At 40.7% G+C, this 22,728-nt stretch overlaps 1 long non-coding RNA gene across 1 annotated transcript; it reads right to left on the bottom strand.

Annotated features, from left to right (window-relative positions):
- Positions 1 to 10,199: 10,199 nt before the first annotated feature.
- On the bottom strand, positions 10,200 to 11,952 carry LOC116568591. Its single transcript, XR_004276692.1, has 2 exons — positions 10,768 to 11,952; positions 10,200 to 10,606 (listed from the first exon to the last, which is right to left on the bottom strand). It is a non-coding gene; the product is annotated as an uncharacterized LOC116568591 (long non-coding RNA).
- Between the last annotated feature and the right edge of the window lie 10,776 nt (positions 11,953 to 22,728).

Raw genomic sequence — 22,728 nt, 5'->3', positions numbered from 1 at the left:
ACAGAAAATCTGAAAAGACATTTTTTCAAAGACAGAGATGGCCAACAGATACATGTTCAACATCAGTAATCATCAAGGAAATGCAAATAAAAAACCACAATGAGATATCATGTCATACCGGTTAGAATGACTATTATCAAAAAGACGAGACACAGCAAGTGTGGGCAAGAATGTGGAGAAGAGGAAACCCTTGTGCAATACTGGTAGAAATGTAAATCGGTGCAGCTACTGCGGAAAACACCGTGGAGCTCCCTCAAAAAATTAAAAATTGAACTACCATATGATCCAGCATTTCTATTTCTAGGTATCTGTCCAAAGAAAACAAAAACACTGATTCCAAAAGATACATGCACCCCTATGTGTATTGCAGCATTATTTACAATAGCCAAGATATGGAAATAACCTGTTTCGGACAAAGAATATGTGTCATACACACACACACACACACACACACACACACACACACACACACACACGAATATTATTCAACCATTAAAAGGAATGAAATCTTGCCATTAGTGGCAACATTGATGGATGGACCTTGAGGGCAATATACTAAGTGAAAAAGTCAGACAAATATACAGATACAGAGAATTGATTGGTGGTTGTCAGAGGCAAGCATGGGAGTGTGGGAGAAATGGGTAAATGGTTTTTGTTTGTTTAAATAAACTGAAGTTAATAAAAGGGGCCCTTGGCTGGCTCAGCTGAAAGTGCATGCTGTGGTCGTGAGTTCTAGCTCCACATTAGGTATAGAGATTACTTAAATAAACATAATTATTTAAGAAAGAACACTAAAGGTATCTATTAAAGGACTGTTTATGAGATAATGCATATAATGCATAGCAGTGCTATATTGTTTTTTTTTTTTTTTTTTTTTTTAAGATTTTATTTATTTACTTGACAGACAGAGATCACAAGTAGGCAGAGAGGCAGGCAGAGAGAGAGGAGGAAGCAGGCTCCCTGCTGAGCAGAGAGCCCGATGTGGGGCTCGATCCCAGGACCCTGGGATCATGACCTGAGCCGAAAGCAGAGGCTTTAACCCACTGAGCCACCCAGGCGCCCCCTATATTGCTTTTTTATTATCAGTTTGTCAGAACAGTATTTCGGGCACAATGGACAAAGTTATTTGCCCACTGACTGTCCCTTTTTCTCTTTCTCCTTCTTAACAGATCCTTTCCAGGTACCTATCCCTTGCCCTTGTAGCCCATGAGATTTACAGATGTTAGTCAAATTCCCAGCTCCAGGGATAGACTCTCAGTGGACTAAGCCAACTGTATTTATCTATTTCTTCTTGCTAATAACAGGCAAATAATCCAGTGCTGGTTAATCCCAGGAGAGCACTGCTGGAAATTTCCAGAAAAATTCTAATTTTTTTAAAATTAAGTTTTTGTTATTATTATTATTTTTGAGAGATAATCTCTGTCATAATGGGTTAGAGAAAGGGCCCAGTGTTGTGGAGCCCAGTGTGGGGCTCAATCTCATGACCCTGAGATCATGACCTGAGTCGAAATATAGAGTTGTACACTTAGCCAACTGAGCCACCCAGGTGTCCCTCTCCTTATTTATTTTTTCTAGAAGGATGATTTTTTTAAAAGATTTTATTTATTTGACAGAGAGATCACAAGTAGGCAGAGAGGCTGGCGGGGGTGGGGGAAAGCAGGCTCCCTGCTGAGCAGAGCCCAATGTGGGGCTCCATCCCAGAACCCTGGGATCATGACCTGAGCCAAAGGCAGAGGCTTAACCCACTGAACCACCCAGCTGCATCCCCCTCTCCTTATTTTTAAAGACAGTGACAGAAAACCAGTCTTGCTAGACAAGGGCGGTGTTGATTTTTCTGCTAATGCTAACAACTTCAAGTGGTATGATGGGGTAATCTGCTGGAAATTGAATCATCAAGAAAAGTGATTCACTGTAACTCTCAAAGGAATAATTTATAATTTAAAGGATCTGCTGATCGAATACTGAAATGGGGGCTCAAAGGAAACAGAAGATCCCAGGGAAGGGTAGGATGCAAATAGCGATATAGGGCCGCTATACAAAGTACCACCAACTGGGTGGCTTACAAAATCAGAAATCTATTTTCTCACAGATCTGGAGGCTAGAAGTCCAAAATTAAGGTGTTGGCGGGCTTGGATTCCTCTGAGGCCCTCCTCCTTGGCTTGTAGATGGCCATTTTTATGTTCACATGTGTCTGTCCAAATTTCCTCTTCTTATAAGGACACCAGTCATACTGGATTAGGGCCCCACTAATGACATAATTTTAACTTAATCACCCCTCTAAAGACGCTAGCCTCTATAGTCACATTCTGAAGTTCCAGAGGTTATATAGGACTTAAACATAGGAATTTTGTTTTTGTTTTTTTAAAGATTTTATTATTTATTTGAGAGAGAATGAGCAGGCAGAGGGAGAGGGAAAACAGGCTCCCCACGGAGCAAGGAGCCCAATGCAGAGCCCAGTCACCAGGACCCTGGGATCATGACCTGAGCTGAAGGCAGGCGCTAAACCCATGAAGCCACCCAGACACCCCTGTTCTTCAGAATCCTAATGGTAAGAATGCTATTTGGGTTATTAGTAAATAGCTGTTTTCATTTTACATTTAAGTCTGACCTTCGTAAGTTTCCATTTCAAGCCAGGAAAAAAGCTCAATCAACACTTATGAAATGTTAATTTTCTGAATCAAAGAAATGAGCTTTGAGAATACAGGGATCAGCAGACCAAGGAATGAATGTGGTGGCTGTTGGTCATGTTACAGGATTCCTTTTCCCTTAGCGTCCCTGGTTTCTGGTCACACCTCTCTGAAGAATGAAGAGGTTGACCAGATAAAGTGGTGGGCAGCAAAGCAAAGTTTATTGAGCGATTGTACAAAGCTCCAGAAGGAGGGGACCTGAGAGGGTTGCTATTGGAGGTCCTAAATCTAGGGGATCTTATGGGCTTGCTGGCAGGCTGTTTTAATCTGATTACCCTCTATGCGCCAGCCATGCAATCACGTTTTTGTCACAGGCTCATCTCCCTATTAGGCAGTTGTTCACGTGGGAAAACGGTGGAAGGCTCCTTCCAGGGTGGTGTAAAATCATTTTAACGGTGGTTTCCTCTTAGGGCAGGGGCCCCTTGTCCCTGCCTGCCTTTCTTCTGACTATCCTTCATTAGTCATTAGCTAATACTTAGTCCTTAATTAGGAGTTCAAGTTCTGTTGAATGCAATAGGGTAAGATCTAACACAGCAGGGATACTCAGAAAAAGCTTCATGGACACATGGAATAGAATGTGGAAGAATAGAGCAGAAGTTTATTTCAAGGAGCATTATATGAGCATAATAAATAGCATAATATAAAAAAGAGCCTGACTTATAATAACAATTCATATTTGTAAGTTTTATAGGAGTCCTGGGTTGAGCCTATGCTCTCTCTGTTCATGCTGAGATTAAGCCATGGATAGGTTTATTTGGAGCACTGTGGAGCCAATGTACCTGAGGATATATTTGCGCGAGGGGCTAAAAAGGCTTTTAGGAGTCAAAGCTCATGCATTTGGTTTAAGGCAATGTCAAGAACTGTAAACAATCTGAGATTTTACTCTACTGGCAAGCTAAAAAGTTAGCCTGCCACATGAATGTTGGTAGAAGATACGAGACTCTTGAGTCAGAAATGAAGCAGAGTTTATTACAGAAACAGGAGTATCCTTAATATCAGCTTTCCTGGGAGGAGGAAGACACCCCCGTTCGTAGAGTCCCAATACCCTGCACATGCAGTAGGTTGCATTCTAGGAGAGGAACCTTCAGCTTAGGGAACCTGAACCTTTTATGCTGGACAATAAGCGTGTTTGCTCTTTGCTCCAGAAGATACTATTTCTGTTTTCTAAGGGTGTTTGCCAAACAAACATCTTGAAGAGACAGCCCAGAACAAAGGGCAGTCAGGGCCACAGTCACCGTATGTGTAGAAATGTCAAATTCATGAAGAATTATCTTTAAATAGGCAACTAGGCTAGTGTCTGAGGGACAGCATCATTCCGAGTGCCTGTTATAGTAGCCTCGCATCCATCCTTGCTCCTAGAGATTCAGGCCAGGGTTCTAATCCAAGGGGGCTGTGATAAAAGAAGAAGAACTAAAGGGACCATGTCACTAAAACCTTGTTGAGTCATTGCAAGTGTAAAGACTTCTTGGCACTGGTACAGTTACTTTGAAGAACTGATGAGTTTGACTTGGGTACCAAGAGGAGGCAGCACCACACTTACACAAACACTACTGCAACAGAGGAAGAGAATGGAAGATGCTACTTAGTAACCAGAATGATGTCTTCGTAGATGTTTATGGTATTCCAACAATAGCCTGGATTTTGTCTCTAAGAAATTTAAAACTATAAAGTTCTATCAATATTTAGTGATTTCTGAACTATCTGAAAGACCTTGAGGGTATTAAGGAGCATAGGATTTTTTTTTTTTTTAAGATTTTATTTATTTGACAGAGAGAGAGAGATCACAAGTAGGCAGAGAGGTAGGCAGAGAGAGAGAAGGGAGGAAGCATGAGGAAGCAGAGCAGAGAGCCCGATGTGGGGCTTGATCCCAGAACCCTGGGATCCTGACCTGGACCGAAGGCAGAGGCTTTAACCCACTGAGCCACCCAGGTGCCCCCATAGGATTGTTTCTTATTCATTATGCCACATTATCACAGAGGATGGATGATATTTACCTATGTCACATTCATGGTCACCACCGAAAAAACCACCAAAAAAGAAAGAAAAAAAGGAAAAAAAAAAACCCAAGCAATTTTGTATATAAATGAAGAAAATTGCATTACAAAATACTTTGTTACATGTTCATCTAATAATAGTATGAATACAATAATAATAAAATCAGGGGGCCCTGGATAGCTCAATGGGTTAAGCATCTGTCTTTGGCTCAGGTCATGATCTTGGGGTCTTGGGGTCCTGGGATGAAGCCCAGCACTGGCCTCCCTGCTCAGCGGGTGTCTGCTTCTTCTCTCTTCCTCTGCTTTCTCCCCACTTGTTGTGCTCTCTCTCCAAGAAATAAATAAGATCTTTAAAAAATAAAATAAAATCAGCCATTTAAAAGTCAAGAAGATACTGCTTGTGTATTTTTGAAAATGTCACAATTCTCCCCAACCTCCATTAACATTATTAAAACAAGTTCATACTATTGAAAACCACATAAATCAACCTTATTTTATTGCTAAAATAAAAACATAAAATTGGTAGATTGCACCCTCACCCCCTCGTTACCAATGTAAAAAGGACTTTTACATCACTTTGAGAGCTCGTCTTTGGCCATTGTAACTATTAGGTCTCAATTAATAATAATGCCTAGAGACATTTTATTTTTGTGTTACTATAGATTTGGATGCATTCATTTGTAATTTCCTCATCTAGTCATGAACAAAAATTTGAAAAGTGACTCAAAAACATGAAAGTAATTCAAAATGGGTGCCTGGGTGGCTCAGTGGGTTAAAGCCTCTGCCTTTGGGTCCTGGGATCAAGCCCAGCATCGGGCTCTCTGCTCAGCAGGAAGCCTGCCTCCCCCTTCTCTCTGCCTGCCTCTCTGCCTACTTGTGATCTCTGTCTGTCAAATAAATAAAATCTAAAAAAAAAAAGAAGAAAATAATTCAAAATGGCTACAAAGATAGGCTATGGATTATGTAGAATTCCCTGCATGTCAGCTATAATTTTAACCCTTTCTTTCTCAGGAACTCGTATTGGAATGCATATGAGAGTGATTTTTTTTTTTTTAAGGTTTTATTTATATGTGTGTGAGAGAGTGAGTGAGCGAGAGAGCACAAGCAGGGGGAGCAGCAGGTAGAGAGAGAGGGAGAAGGAGACTCCCCATGGAGCAGGGATCCTGATGCTGGGCTCGACCTCACGACCCTTGGATCATGACCTGAGCTGACGGCAGACCGACTGAACCACCCGGGTTCCCTGAGAGTGATTTTCAAATCACTCATAAACGTGTGTGTGTGTGTGTGTGTACATAAATCAAAACTCTGATGACTTACTAAATTATTTGTGATTACTTCATATCAGAACACACGAATGTGTTATTTCACCGAGGTTGCAAAACACAAAAAACAAAAACAATCCCACAGGATCATTCAAGTCTTAGTTCTTGAGCCCCCTTGTACTAAATTCACATTTATACCAACTGTTCACAAAACAATCTTTGAAGGAAAACTACGTGGAAGAAATAATTTTATAGACTTAACATTTGGCTTTTATTATGCTACTGAATTGTAACAAACATGTGGAAATACTGGCTAAGAGAGCCGTGGATGAAACAAAGCCAAGTGAAATCCAACAATTATGGCTGATGTTAAATTGGATGAGTCTTCTCTGTGTTGAAACAGGAGACAAATGCTTTATAAGACTGTATGAAGGCTTAGGTGTGAAAAAAAAGAAGCAATTATTTTTGCTTTATTTGGCGTTGGGCAGGCTTCAGCTGGAACAAACTGTATTTAATTTTCATGTCATGCTGTATAAGGAGAAAAAACTTGGAGAGTGTTCAGAGGAGAGCAGCAACTGATTAAAGGTTTGTAAAATTAGACCTATGAGAAATTGTGAGAAGAAGTGGGCATGTTCAGTCAAATGCAAGACATTCAGGCAGGATGAACAATTACCTACAAGTATGTAAAGAGATGGTTCCCAAGCCTGAGGTTTAGGTTAAACAGAAAGTTAAATCATAGGATTAAGAACACAAAACAAAAACCAGAGCAAGGGAAGTTAGAAACTAAATATTGTAAGAACTAAAAAACTTTTAAGAAACTGATGAATGGAGCAATCTATAGTTTGAACTTCTGCAAAAATGATTATGAAAACAATTCAATTTTGTACTTAGTTAAATAGAAATAATTTAGAGGGCACCTGGGTGGCTTAGTTGGTTGGGTGTTTGCCTTTAGGCTCAGGTCATGATCCTGCCAGCCTGGGATCAAGTCCCCAATCCGGCTCCTTGCTCAGCAGGGAGCCTGTCTCTCCCCTCCCTGTGCCACTCCCCCTGCTTGTGTTCTCTCTCTCGCTCACTCTCTCAAATAAATAAATAAGCTTTTGAAAATAATAATAAAAAAAAATTTAGAAAATAGAGAAAGCATTCAACGGATAGCGTTAAAAAGTAAAAATCTCTAAGTGACATAAGTCAGACAGAGAAGGACAAATCTCAAGATTTCACTTACATGTGGAACCTAAAAAAATAAAACAAATGAACTAACAAAACAAAACAGAAACAGATCATAGATATAGGAAACATACTGTTACCAGAGTTGGGAGAGACTGGAGGGGTGCCAAGCAAAACAGGTGAAGGAAATTAAGAGATACAAACTTCCAGTTGTAAAATAAGTCAGTCAGGATGGTGTAATGTATAGCACAGGAAATATAGTCAAAAGTATTGCAATAACTGTGTATGGTGACAGATGGTAACTAGATTTATCATGGGGATCATTTCATAATGTACAAAAATACTGAATCTCTATGATATACATGTAAAACTAACAGGGTATTATTGTATGTCAATTCTACGTCAATTAAAAAAAGGTAAAAATCATCAGCTCAAGTATGAGGAATATTTTTAAGAAAAAAATGTATCTGGCGGTCTTCTTTAGGATCCAGGATAACAAGAACAGAAAGAAGCTCTGATAGTCTTTGTGCGCCTAAGGGTAGTTCCTCTGCCTGTGTATGGTGGAGAGGCAGTGTGTTTAGCAGTTTCTCTGACCTCCTGGGGAGGGGGAGGTTTACCAGGAATCCTCACCATGACACAGTGATTCTCCAAAGTGGTCGTGAACTATTAAATTATTGTTTGTCCAGGGGAAATAGTTCTCTCTCTGAAGTATCTTCTGCTTTTTGGCAATCTTATTGGGCAAAGCATGTAGACAAATATTTACTCCCCAGTTCACACTCTTTTACCCCCTAAATGCAGGGGAGAAAGATGAAACCACAAAGTGTACACCATCTTTTACTTTAAAGTGGTTCTATTAGCCTGATGATAATTTTTTTTAACTTAGAAATATAGGTAATCTGGGCACCTGAGTGGCTCAGTGGGTTAAGCCTCTGCCTTCGGCTCGGGTCATGATCTCAGGGTCCTGGGATCGAGTTCCGCGTTGGGCTCTCTACTCAGCGGAGAACCTGCTTCCCCTCTCTCTCTGCCTGCCTCTCTGCCTACTGCGATTTCTCTGTCAAATAAATAAATAAAATCTTTAAAAAAAAAAAAAAAAGAGAAATATAGATAATCTAACAATAGTCTCACTTAAGTGTTCTAGTTCCCTCTCTGTGTTTGGCACTTGAACCCTGTTTACTACGATTCCAACACCAATCACAATGTGTGTATGTTTTCCCCACACTAAGTAATTCTCAGACCCCAGCTGGGTGTCCTACAGTTAGTTCAACTTCATTCTGACTCTACCTACCTGGGATAGCTTCACATTCCAGTTAAAGATTCTGACTGGCAAGAATGCCCCCCATTCAGAGTCAATCCTAAGTCCAGGTTGTTTTGTGGGCTTCTGACTGATGAGCTCTCACCTAGAAGTTCCCACAGCCCTGTCATTGGATTCGATTAATTTGCTAGAGTGGCTCACACGAGGAGAAACATTCCTTACTGGATCACTGGTTTATTTTAAATGGATAGGACACCTCCAAGGAGCTCTGATTCTTGCCTTCCCTTATGCCAGTTCCATAGGACCTCCCTAGAAGACACCTGACAAGTTACTGATCAATTCAGTTAATGCAGAATTCTGTTGATTATATCACAAAAGGGCCCAGATCCAAGTTGTAAAATCAGGCAACACCCGCAGATGTGCACTATCTTTGAAGATACCACCCCTCCCCCCACCAGCTCTGGTGATAGAACAATACGTTGCAGGGTTTCACAGGGCAAAGTCCTGTCAGGACATTGTGAGGAGGCTGTTAACAAGATCAAACAAAGTACCAGACAGCACCCGTGTCTGTTGGGCCTAAACAGATCAGTGATAAAGCAAGTATGGTATCTGTAACATATTTAACTACTGCTGAGATCCAGGTTAAGAGTGTTTACAGAGTGGTTCACTGTACTAATCCCTTCATTTTTAAAAATAAAAAGTGGAGGGGCACCTGGGTGGCTCAGTGGGTTAAGCCTCTGCCTTGGGCTCAGGTCATGATCTCAGGGTCCTGGGATCCAGCCCCCCAACAGGCTCTCCGTTCAGCAGGGAGCCTGCTTCCTCCTCTCTCTCTCTCTCTACCTGCCTCTCTGCCTACTTGTGATCTCTCTGTCAAATACATAAAATCTTTAAAAACAAACAACAACAACAAAACAACAACTTTGGATCTGCTAAAACATTTCAATGAGCAGCTGGTGAAACCATTCCTTGTCATGCCATATGAAAGAGAATTTTTTCAGTAATATACATCAATACATAATATACAATAATACACATCAGACTAAATTAAAAAGTCTAATGTAAGTTTTATTTTAAATATCAATATTTATAATGTTAGAAATTATATCCTCAGTAAATATTTAAACTCATGGTAAAAATTTGGGGATGTCAACTTAAAATTGTATAAAAAGGTGTACAGTTTTTCCACATTCTCTTGGGGTCATGATTTTTTGAGGGTCATTGTTTTAACCTATAAATATTGAATCCCAATATTCAATATTGGGCAGGGCACAGAGAGTGAGTGCTCCATTCTGGGCATCAAAGAGGATGAACAACTAATGGGGGGAGGTAGGCAGATTGAGAACTGAGCTGGGGATCTGTGATGCCCCTGTGTGATGTGGCCACATGAGTACCCTCTCCTGGTGGCTGCACCTGGTGCTCCTGTCCTTTGATATAACTCAACACTAGTTAACACAGAATGAGGCAGCCAATGAAGCCTAGGGACCTTCAACATCCAACTGAATCATTCCCAAGTGACCAGAGCAGTTCAGTTCTGCATCAAGACTGACAAAGTCAGAGCCTCCTGGGGACATCATGGCTTTCTGCTTTCTCTTTGCCCCCCTTTCCCTTCCCCATTGCCTTTCAGCCTCTTAGAGGGAGCAAGGGCATTGCTGTGTTCTCCCAATTTCACCCACATTTAAAGTGAATGTTGACTACCAAGTAAGCGGAAGGTGTATGCACATCTTCTCAGGTAGATCTCATGGGACCAGGGACTTGGTTTACAGCAAAGACGCTAAGCTTCTCTGTCATTTCACACTCTCATTCTGAGGAATGATCTCAAGCAGTAATGCAACACAACTCATTGCTGTGCAGAGTGCCTAATTTTATTTTTTGGAGGAGCTTCTCCCACCCTGTTGATTTTATTTTGATCACCTCCATTTGTGTTCTGTGTTCCACATTAGGATCCGAGTAGGTCTCTCTGCAGTTGGCCATTTCCCCACAGCCAGGATCCTAGATGCAGACTGTCTGAGGTCTCAGAAGCTTGCTCTGTAGGGGTTGTTTGCATGGTCGTCTTGGAGTGGCGTTGCTCAATAGCGTCTGCTGGGTCTGGCCTGGCTGCTTTTGGCTCTCAGCCTACGGCAACGGCTGAAACTTGTGGGCCCTTCTTGCCCTCTTCTTTCTTCTGGAAGTGGTTATAACTTTAGGAGAGTATTTTTTTCTTGAACTCATGTGAAATGATCTTTTTACCTTCTTGTAGATCTTTAGCACCTGGTAAGGCAACAAGGTGAGCCCAGAGGGCACTGAGTTGGGAGGAGGGAATGGAGGCTGGGTGGAAAGTGGAGGGCTAAGGAGGAGAGGGAGATTATCGGGGGGGGGGGGGGGGATAAGATAAAAGGGGGAGAAGAGAAGCTTGGGCAGAATCATCTGACCTTGCTAGCGCCTCTTGATCTGGACCGAGACTGGTTCTTCCTCTTCCTCCACCGCTTGGTGTTTGTGGTTTGTGACTCCCATGATTTCTCTACCACTTTTGCCATGTTGCAGCTTCTCTGGTGTCTACTCCAGGAGTCCTGTCCTCTGTATATATACCTCTCCAGAGACACTGAGGGTTCACGCCCTCTCAGCTTTGTTTGGTCAGCAGGGCGCTCACCACAGCCAATGGTGGCCCCAGGGAGCTTAGACATCACAAAGGACCACTCCCAAGGGGTGGGAAGGCAAGGGCTAAGATACTCTAGCTGGAAAAGGCAAGGGCTAAGGAGCCTTCATACTCCAACCTGCCACTCCTCTTTGTCTCTCCCAGGTGGATTCTGGTTGTACACATGACAGAGAGGGGTGCTTTCCCCAAGTCATTCCCCATGGTTCATTAGACTGGCTCCCACTCTTTACTGTTACCTAGTAATTTTGAAATCATCTCACCAGAAATCAGCCAGAATGAGGTATGGCAGCCTGCTATGAAGAACCTAGGTGTTCTTCAAAGAATTAGGGCACAGTGTTGGAGGCACAATGTCCTTCACTGCCTGGTCAGACAAGAAGGCTGTGAAATGTCAGGGCCAGGGGGAGTGTGTGCATGTGTGTGCACTAGATGACTCATTCATAGGAAAAAAGATTAAAGTTATGAAGTAAGATTAAATTTAGGAATACATTTATATTTACATATATTATATAAGATTATCTTTTGGAGATCAGGTGGAAATCTTTGGAAGAACATCTTCAAAGGAGCAAGAAATTTAACTTCAAGTTGTGGGGATGGTGGAGAATCAGAGAACAGAAGCAGGAGCTCACTTCTGAACCAGGGGCCACTTTTCTCCCCATCTGTACCTGGCCTCTCTGCAAACAGTAGGAATGACATCTACAGAGACGGAGAGTAGATGAGTAGTTAACTAGGGCTGGCAAAAGAGTAGGGGAAATAAGGAGTTACTGCTGATGGGTGTATGGTTTCTACCTGGGGTGATGAAAAAGTTCTGAAATCAGATTGTGGTAGCAGTCGCACAACTTTGTGAATATGCTAAAAACCACTGAATCAAAAAATACTGGGGTGTGATTTAGTTATATTAAAATATGATTGTGGGTGGCTCAGTTGTTAAGTGTCTGCCTTTGGCTTAGGTCATGATCTCAGGGTCCTGGGATTGAGCCCCATATTGGGCTCATTGCTCGGCAGGAGGCCTGCTTCTCCCTCTCCCACTCCCCTGCTGTGTTCCCTCTCTCGCTGTCTCTTTCTGTCAAATAAATAAATAAAATCTTTTAAAAAATAAAATAAAATAAAATAAAATATGATCGTAACTACACAGAGAGCAGAAACCAGGTAAGGGCTAAAGCTCTAAACCTCAAATGGATACCTGACACTATGAAATTTGTTTGTTTTTAAGCTTTCATTTATTTGACATAGAGAGCATGTGCAAGCAGGGGAAGCAGGAAAGGGAGAGGGAGAAGCAGGCTCTCTGCTGAGCAGAGCGCCCAATGCAGGGCTCTCCATCCCAGGACCCTGGGATCATGACCTGAGCCAAAGGCAGACGCTTAACCACCTGAGCCACCCAGGCGGCCCAGAGTCTATGAAATCTGGAAGACACAGGAAAGGATCAGATGAACTAGGCCTTTATTTTTTCCATGGGGAGAGGTGGCATTTCAGGAAGAAAAAAAAAAAAAAAAACAACAAAAAACAAAGCAGTCTTTTGTGAAAATCTGGGAGGAGAAGAGGTAAAAGAAGAAGACTGTGAAAGGAAGGAAGAGAGGGAGGGAGAAATAAGGCAAGAAGAATCAAGTCAGAAAACGAGGAAATGCCCACAGGATCACTGTCTTACAACTTAAGTCATGAGACCTCTGTCATCTGTTCGCATGCTTATCTGTAAGGAACTGAAGTAGATAGACCAGGGCTGATCCTTTTCTCAGACTGGTGCCTACTCAGCCCCACCCCCCAATTTGGTAAGAGTGAGCTCTACTGGCACCTTCACTGAAGACTACTGGGCAGTAAGAAGTACCTGTCTGCCCACAGCTGATGACCCAATTGAAAGGCAGACAAACAGTGCAGCTAGGGATAGGCGCTGTGAAGGAGAAAAGGAACAGAGCCTGCTATGTGAACTACAGACTCAGGTTAAAGATAACAGAATCCTGGGACACCTGGGTGGCTCAGTCGTTAGGTATCTGCCTTTGGCTTGGGTCTTAATCCTGGTGTCCTGGGATTGAAACCCATATTGAGCTCCATATTGGGCTCCCTGCTCAGTGGGGAGTCTACTTCTCCCTCTCCAGCTCCCCTGTGCTTGTGTTCCTTCTCTTGCTATCTCTCTCTGCCATAAATAGATAAAATCTTTTAAATAATATATTTTAAAAAATAGATAACAGAATCTCATTCCTCACAGGCAAGAATAAACAGTTTTGCACCTCTCTTGTCACTACCACTGTGAGGTAAATTAAAAGTAAAATAAAGAATGTAAGATTGAATAGACTGTATAGTTGCAATGTACTAAAAAGACATAATAAGATTAGGATCCAATAAAAAATACCAAAATAGTGGTATTTTCATGGTTATTTCTACCGAGTCACAATTCCCTTATTAGATCTTAATTCCCTAGAAAGCCGGGTGATTACTACTAAAATAGGTACTTAGTAAATAATCTGGTGACTTGCAAGAATGAATAAATGTATAAAAAAAATGGATCAGTGGGTTTGTGTTAGTGTGGTACAATTACAGATGTTTACTTTTCTCTCTTTTCCAAATGTGATATGCTTGTACAAATGATTATACATGTTGTGTTACTGTTTCTGGTACAAGCTGGCTCACTAACAGTGCATATTTAGCCCTTCTCCTTTGAGGAGGCCCCAATACAATGATAATAAAAGAATTTCTTATTTTTTAAAAAAGATTTTATTTATTTATTTAAGAGAGACAGCATGCACACACAGAGGGTGTGGCAGAGCAGAGGGAAAAGGACGAGCAGATTCCCTACTGGGCACAGAGCCCAACCCATGTCTCCATCCCACAACCTTGAGATCATGACCTGAGCTGAAACCAAGAGTCAGACACCTTACTGAATGTGCCACCCAGGGGCCCCTAAAGGAATTTTTAAAAAATGGTGTAAGACTACATGAAGAGTATGGCACAGAACTTATATTTCTGGAAGAGAGGAACAGCTCCTGAAGAAAGAGGGCAAGAGACAGTATAGTACAGAATATGCTGAGGGAGAAACAGCCAAAGGACAGCCGCTCTGCTCTGCAGAGGTCAGGAGTGCCTCAGGATTGGGAAGGATCAGGTCCTATCAAAGTCAAGGCAGTGAGAAGATGGGTATCCTAGAACTCAAAGTAGATAACTTTCTACCAGTTCTGTAAATGACTTAAGAATGGAGAGGGGGAAGAGAAGGGGGCAGTGATCTGCTTTTCAATTATTTTGGCTAGGGGCACCTGGGTGGCTCAGTGGGTTAAAGCCTTTGCCTTCAGCTCAGGTCATGATCCCAGGGTCCTGGGATCGAGCCCCACATCGAGCTCTCTGCTCAGCAGGGAGCCTTCTTCCTCCTCTCTCTCTCTGCCTACTTGTGATCTCTGTCAAATAAATAATAAAATATTAAAAAAAATCAATTATTTTGGCTATTCTTCTTTTCTTTTTTTTAAAGATTTTATTTATTTATTTGACAGACAGAGATCACAAGTAGGCAGGGAGGCAGGCAGAGAGAGAGGAAGGAAAGCAGGCTCCCCACTGAGCAGAGAGCCCGATGCAGGGCTCGATCCTAGGACTCTGGGATCATGACCTGAGCTGAAAGCAGAAGCTTCAACCCACTAAGCCACCCAGGTGCCCCGGATGGGTCCTTATAAATGTGGTTCCACTACTGAAAAGCTATGCCAAGCACAAGTTCTATGATCAGAGGTCAGCAGCATATTTATTATTCTCTCCTACATAAATTTCTTCTCATTCTGCTAGCAAATTACAGTGAATATTGAAAATATATCCACAAAATATAGAACTTCCAGACTAGATGTAAGAAAAAAGATTTAAAACATTAAGGTATGCTTTGACAAATGGCCAGTCCTCTATGATGGGTAAACTGCTAATGCAGTTATAGCATACTGGGGTTCCACATAGAAGTTTAAGAAAGGGTTCTATTACTTTACAAAGTCCAACAGCTATTTGTCTAAAGGATGACAGAGCTATTACAAATACATCTGAATTTTCAGAAAAGTATTAGTACTTCAAAATGCTTTAGTTGACTTGCATAAATAAGGCCAGAAATGATCAAATATTTCATACCCTACAAAGACCTAAAATAACAAAAATATACAAAAGTATTTATATATGTTAATTGTATTGGTATGTAAATATATTTTGTGTTTATAAACACAATAATTTATTATGTTAATTAATATATTACTGACCTGGTTTTATATTAATATATTAGTTAATATTAAGTAATATACTAATTAATGTACTGCTGACTTCTGGATTTTGCAGACCCACACACAGGTTGCAAAGACATACATTGAGTTTAAGGTGTGGCCTTGAACACTGTCTCAGTTATACTACTTTGGAAACTCAGGCACATAACTAACGTGTAACTTGTACAAAAAGACTGCTTGTCTTTAGCACTTGAAGATTAAGACAGCCAGAATAATACATGCATTGGCTACAGTCCTCCCTGCACCGATGATCAGCCTATTCACAGCTATGAATTCTGTTGGTAGGGCCCTATTTCTGACTTTGGCTCCACTTCTGCCTAATGGGGTTCTTAAACATAAATTTTTCCCCCTAAAACTGTTGCTTATCACCACCCTGTTTTGAACTAAAGGTCAAATATTTCCCAGTTCCTTCTTCCTCTAACAAAAACTACACCAAACACAAATGTGAACAGATGGTTTTCCAACTATACTGGGTTTAAGAAATAAAGTACTGAGAAGCTAAGAAATCTCTTTAAGTTAAAATAAATTATTAAATACAGAGACTACATAAAGACAGGACATATGTAATGTGGACTCTTAAACATAAACCAACTCTTCAATGGCTCTCATTCTGTAACTGGGGTCTCCAAACTTTCTGACCATGCACCATGTGTTAGTTTTCAAAGGCCGCCATAACAAAGTACCACAAACTGGATGGCTTAAACAACAGAAAAGCATCTCACGATTTTGGAGGCTAGAATCCATGACCATGGTATCAGCATGAATGGTTCCTTCAGACGGCTGTGAGAGAAAGATCTGTTTTATACTTCTCCCATAGCTTCTGAGGGTACATTGGCCATCTTGGACTTCCTTGATTTGTAGAAGCATTAATCCAATCTCTGCCTTCATCTTCATATGTCATATGCTCTATTTTATAAGGACACCAATTGTATTGGATTAGGGGCCCATACTACTCTGGTGTGATCTCATCTTAACTACCTACATCTGCAAGGACCCTATTTCTAAATAATGTCATATTCTGAGGGACGCCTGCGTGGCTCAGTCATTAAGCATCTGCCTTTGGTTCAGGTCATGATCCCAGAATCCTGGAATGGAGCCCCGCATTGGGCTCCCTGCTCAGCAGGAAGCCTGCTCTCCCTTTCCCACTCACTCTGCTTGTGTTCCCTCTCTGTCAAATAAATAACTAAAATCTTTCAAAAAAAAAAAAGTGTCATATTCTGAGACTAGGGGTTAGAACTTCAACATGAATTGTGCAAGGACAAAATTCAACCCATAACACACCATAATACGTGTGTGTATTTACTTATTCATAAATTATTTACGTCCACTACTGCATTAGGAATTACATACATAATAACCCCTGTTTAATTGGAAAATTTAAAAAGATAAGGCAAAGGTAAATATATAAGTGGTAATATTTTCTTTCTGAACCCTGACAGATTAAGTCTTGCAGCCTCTCTGGCTTACACATAACTCACCCATCTCAAGGATAAAATCAAGCTCTTTGGCTTAACACACCCAACCCTCTGCCCTCTGATACTTCACCTGCCTCGTCTCCTGTCACCCACAACGTATCTGGCATTCCAACCTGTCTGAACTATTTGCAGATTCCCACATGTGCAAGGCTCATTCTCGGTTCAACGACTCTGCACATGCTGTTTCCTATTTCTGGAATGCCCTCATTCTCTTTGCTTCCTGTAAACGCACAGTGAACTCCCAATCATTTTCTAAAACTCAGCTCAAATGTCATTTCCTTTGGGAAGTTTTCACTGAGTGTTCTGGGTAGGATGAAGGACTTCCTTGGTGCATATAGAACCTTGTTCCTGTCTCTATCATGGCAAATCTCTGTTCACCTACACGTGGTAGGCTGTGCTGGCATTTGATCATTTTGACCTAAAAAACCAAAGCAAATTCATGCGGTTCAACTTAACATTTCACTGGATAACAAGTCTACTGAGAGCAGGAACTGTGTTTTATTCATATTTATATTTCCAGTGGCTAAAATGGAGTTTGGCACAAAGTTCTTAATACATGCTTCTTGAAATAAAGTAAAGTCTTACTTTAACACCACGAATAGTCCTCTTTCAAGATTTTCCTTTTTGAGAGTGGGTTAAGTATTGATTTGATCCCTCCTATAAGTATAAACATTGGTTTACATTTCATTGGCTTTAGTTTAACAGTATTTTAAACCATTTTCCCCTCCTTTGGCATCTATATGTGTAGCAAATATCTCTTCAAAATAGACTTTTAACTTTTAAAAATAGAGCAAAAGAAAGAAGAAGCTACCTAAATACTATTTTACAACCAATGTCAAAGTATTTAATGATTTTACTTTCAAAGTATTTTTATGCTTTCAAATTAAAAAAAAGTCATAAATAGGAATATAAATTAGACAGCTAAACAAAGACATTAGTTGTGTAAAGTGAATATGACACTTTAAATTCCAACAGTTTTTTTTTTCAACAGTTTTTTAGTGAGCGCAAAAATAAATCTAATTTCAGAATTTCAAATTTTTCCTATTATTATTTGGTTTGCAAAAAGCTGTGAGGGGTGCCTGGGTGGCTCAGTCTGTTAAGCATCTGACTCTTGGTTTCAGCTCAGGTCACGATCTCTGGGTCATGAGATCAGCTCTGCAGTGAGCTCTGTGCTGGTCGCGGAGCCTGCTTGGACTCTCAACCTTCCCCATCCCTCTCTCTAAATGAATAATAATAATAATAAAGCTGTGATAACTGGAATGGGTGTTTAAGTATCACATAGATAGTCAAAAGGTAAACGAGTCTTACATGACAGGCAGAACTATTCAGCTAAAGTCAGGAAGCAGTACATGGTGAAACCATGAGCAATTAGCAGGAAGTGAAACACAGTTACATGAACATTTTTCACTCTTCCTCATTAAAGCCCTTAAGTTAGTAATAAGATGTGTTCACTGATTCTTCAGCATGCTAAGGAAGTCGCAAACACCTTTCACAATCTGGCCTTAGCCCATTTGAGAAGCTCCTTTCCTTTTATGATAGTTCATGTCCTTTATACTTGAACTATGATGTTATACAGAGAGTATCACATTTAACATATGGCTCCTTATCTTCTTCCAAATGTTCCTTCCTCAGCCTCAAAAGTCCTTCTCCATCTTCTTTGTCTACTAATCTTTAATCGGCTTGAATATTATCTTCTCCAGGATGCTCTTTTCTGTTTCTCCAGCTAGAGCTGTTAATCTACCTTTTCTATCTTCCACGTACATAGTTGATGCTACCACTGCATTATTTTAACCACACTGCTAGAATTTACCTGTTATGCCTCTCTCGCTCTTTTTTTTTTTTTTACATTTTATTTATTTATTTGACAGAGAGAGAGAGAGATCACAAGTAGGCAGAGAGGCAGGCAGAGAGAAAGGGCGAAGCAGGCTCCCTGTTGAGCAGAGAGCCCGATGCAGGGCTCGATCCCAGGACCCTGAGATCATGACCTGAGCTGAAGGCAGAGGCTTAACCCACTGAGCCACCCAGGTGCCCCTCTTTTTTTTTTTTTTTTTTTTTTTTAATTTAGAGGCAGAGAGAGAGAGAGAGAGAGAGAGCGCGCGCGCACACATGAGTGGTGGGAGGAGAAGGGAGAAGTAGGAGAGGGACAAGCAAACTCTGCCCTGAGCACAGAGCCCCATGTGAGGGTCGGTCTCATGACCCTAAGATCATGAACTGAGCTGAAATCAAGAGTCTGACGCCACCCAGGCGCCCCTGTTATGTCTGTTTTCTTAATTATATTGTCATGCTATGCTAGCTACACAGAGATACTCAATACTGTTTGTTGTATGAGTAAATGAGTAACAAATGAGACGACAGTCTTGAATAACGAAGCACCAATGAAAGGCTTATTGGAAATGTATCTTGTGACTAGAAAGGAAGGTTTGCTACATGAGGACAGGGACCATGTCTGCCTTGTCTACTGCTGTGTTTCCAGAACTTAGCCTACTGTCTGGGATCATGCTTAGTAAGTATTTGCTAACTCAGGGTGCCTGGCAATTCAATCTGGGGTTGTGAGTTTGAGCCCCACATTGGGTATAGAAATTACTCAAATAAATAAAAACTTAAAAAAAATAAGCATTTGCTAACTGAACACAATGTACACGGAAAATAAGAAAAAATGGACTAATAATTATTTGAAAATAAACTGAAAAAGAGAATCCATAAAACGTAGTAAGAGAAGTACCTCTAGTTTAAGTGGTAGTATACCAAGGAATAAAGAAACTGTAGAAAATAGTATCAATGATCAGCAAAAAAACCCTTTTTTAAAAATTACTAAACACATCATCATAAACATGAGAGATTATTCTGGGGGGCAGAAGAGGCAATGTGAGTTGATATAAGTAGGATTTATAGTTTTACTTATAGAGGGATAAAAGACATTATTAGTATGCCAATAGAAAAAATAATGATGTCCTTCATATCTTCAAACAAATCTGTATCATTTGCCACTAATATATTTGTCTTTTTCTGTTTAACACCTCTAACTAAAGTATCAGAAGTAGTACTGAATCTCAGCTAAGTTATTTATTCATTTATGAGTACCACACATTATGACCATATACCTGTTGTTTACATTGGTGTTGCATTATTTTGGGCTTATTTTCCTGTGATCATCACTGAAGCACTTCCCTTGGTATTTAGAACTCTAATACCTGTGCCTCTGTATTGACAGTTCACCGTGAATAGGTTGAAGAGACTGAACGTCCATACTCCTCACACTTCTGACCTAGATCAAGGTGATGAACAAGGGACACTGCTAGTATTTGTGAACTTGGGTGGCAAGATTAAGCCTTAAGGCAAACTCCACCCAAGTTACAACAACTTTACAAAAAGAGAGTTTCTCCTCTTTGGCACTTGGACTTGTACATCTATGTTGGCAAGGTTGGATATGGCAAACTTTGATCCCAGGTTTTGTGCCTTGGTATTCAAGGTTTCCAGGGATCAGATCTACACCTTCCTTTTTCTGTCTGCTTTATCTAACAGATGTAAAACTCCCAGTAACAATAATATAGAACTTAGAATTTTTCACGCATTAAAATTAAATATAGGCGAAGATCAGGATTCAAATCATAAGAATAGGAATTACAGAGGCATCTGGCTGGCTCAGCTGGTGGAGCCTGCCAGTCATGGTCTTGTAGTTGTGAGTTCAAGCCCCATGCTGGGTGTGGAGATTAGTTAAAAATAAAATCTTAAAAAAAAAAAAGAACAGGCATTGCAATGTAAGCAGATTTAATCATAGCTTGAGTTAGATTTGAAAGTTACCTTAAGAAGCGGTGATTTATTTGATGGTTCTTTAGCTGTTTAATGTTACATCTAATTTTCAAAGATATAAATACTTATACATCTGAGGAAAGAAGAGCCAGCATGTGAATCTAAGGCAAGATATGTATTATTTCATGGCCCTGTAAATAAATTATACAGGGGCGCCTGGGTGGCTCAGTGGGTTAAGCCTCTGCCTTCAGCTCAGGTCATGATCTCAGGGTCCTGGGATTGAGCCCCACAGCTGAGTAGGGACCCTGCTTCCCCCATGCTCTCTCTCTGTGTGCTGCTCTGCCTACTTGTGATCTCTCTGTGTCAAATAAATAAATAAAATCTTTTAAAAATAAATAAATAAATAAATAATACAGAAGAGCTTTTCAAAGTAAAATCTGTGAAACTAAAATAATGAAAAGATAACTTCGTGATAGTCGTAGCTTTATAATTTCCTGGCTCTAGGTGCAGTATTTGCACAAAACTGTTTTCTTCTAACTGTGGGTCCACCCTCTCACCCTTCGAATCTGTGAGACCTGCTTCAGGATGTTGAGGTTACCCAGAGTTTTTCTGGGCATCTGAATTATAAAGTGTCTCTGGAAGCTGAGGCCACTGTGTCTATAGGTGTATAGTGGTAGAGTGGGATACTCTCCCAATCTCACTCCTTTCCCTAGAAGTAATCCTGACCTATTCTTTTCTTCCCCTAGAAGTAATCTCTGGCCTATTCAAAAGCACCAGTGCCCTAAGAAATACTGCATCTTTCTGGAATGCCTGTTTTCTGAATATAGCAATTAAATGAACTGAAACTTCTAAAAAGGCCCAGTGAATGTTTGAATTTAAAATTTTGATCTTTAGACTTCTGCTTCCCCTTGCAAGATAGGACATATTAGAAAGAAAACTGGTTTGAGGTTCAGAATGAATGTGGAACTCCAATTCAGTTTTGAAAAGTGCCTTGGAGGGGCGCCTGGGTGGCTCAGTGGGTTAAAGCCTCTGCCTTCGGCTCAGGTCATGATCCCAGCCAGGGTCCTGGGATCGAGCCCCACGTCGGGCTCTCTGCTCAGCAGGAAACCTGCTTCCTCCTCTCTCTCTGCCTGCCTCTCTGCCTCCTTGTGATCTCTGTCTGTCAAATAAATAAATAAAATCTTAAAAAAAAAAAAAGTGCCTTGGAAATCTTTTCAAAGCATGGGATGAAGTGAAATGTCCACAAACATGAGGCTTATATAAGGCACTCAGTAAATATTGTATTTCTACCCACAGTGATGGTCTGATGGTATGGCTCAAACTATGAAGCAGAGAACAGTTATTCTGGAGGCAAAGTGCTCCTGTTCAAGAAGAAAGGAAAGGGTATGTGGTAAAGAAAGTTCACAAATTGGGTACAGATTGGTTTTTCAATCCAGACATTCTATGAGTTTATCATTTTTTTTTAATACCTCTTTGCCACACCTAGGTTTCAAGGTTATAATATACTTTACCTTCTATTAGTTAAAATAGCTCCTTCTTCCTAGAAAACTGAAGAGAACAACAAAATATGATTTTCTTTTTAGAGCTTTACAACATTGACTAAAGCTCCTGTCATACATTTTATAGGTTTCCTATCCCATTCTAAAATGATCTGATGTTGGGGCGCCTGGGTGGCTCAGTGGGTTAAAGCCTCTGCCTTCGGCTCGGGTCATGATCCCAGGGTCCTGGGATCGAGCCCTGCATCGGGCTCTCTGCTCAGTGGGGAGCCTGCTTCCTCCTCTCTCTGCCGGCTTCTCTGCCTACTTGTGATCTCTGTCTGTTAAATAAATAAAATCTTAAAAAAAACAATAATAAAAAAAATAAAATGACCTGATGCCCTTCCATATAAAAGTTCTGGCAACAAAATTAACTCCAAAAGAGACATTTATGGATGTTTTCTATTTACTCTATTCGGCCCCCTATATTCATATCTTCTTTCTGCTTTGTGGTTCCTCCTGGCTCTTCAATGAAGCCTTTAAACTGTGGGCCACTCCCTCCCTTGCAATTTTCAACTTCTTTCCCCTACTTTGCTCTCCTTCTGCTAAACTTGAGTATACACTCAAGCTGGAAAGAAGATTGTGGTTGAGCAAGTAGTTGGCTCATATTTATTGGAAGACAGTATTACTGGTTAAGAGGTGAGAATTCAACTCACCTGAAGTGTTGAATCAAAAAAAAAAGTATCTATAGGCTGAAAAAAAGTATCTATAGGCTGAGAGTTTTCAATCTTAACCAGTTACTGCCCTTTCTTTT

This window comes from Mustela erminea, chromosome 11 (genome assembly GCF_009829155.1).
Source record: "Mustela erminea isolate mMusErm1 chromosome 11, mMusErm1.Pri, whole genome shotgun sequence".
Lineage (NCBI taxonomy): Eukaryota > Metazoa > Chordata > Mammalia > Carnivora > Mustelidae > Mustela > Mustela erminea.
This window is presented reverse-complemented; position numbering and strand designations above follow the sequence as displayed.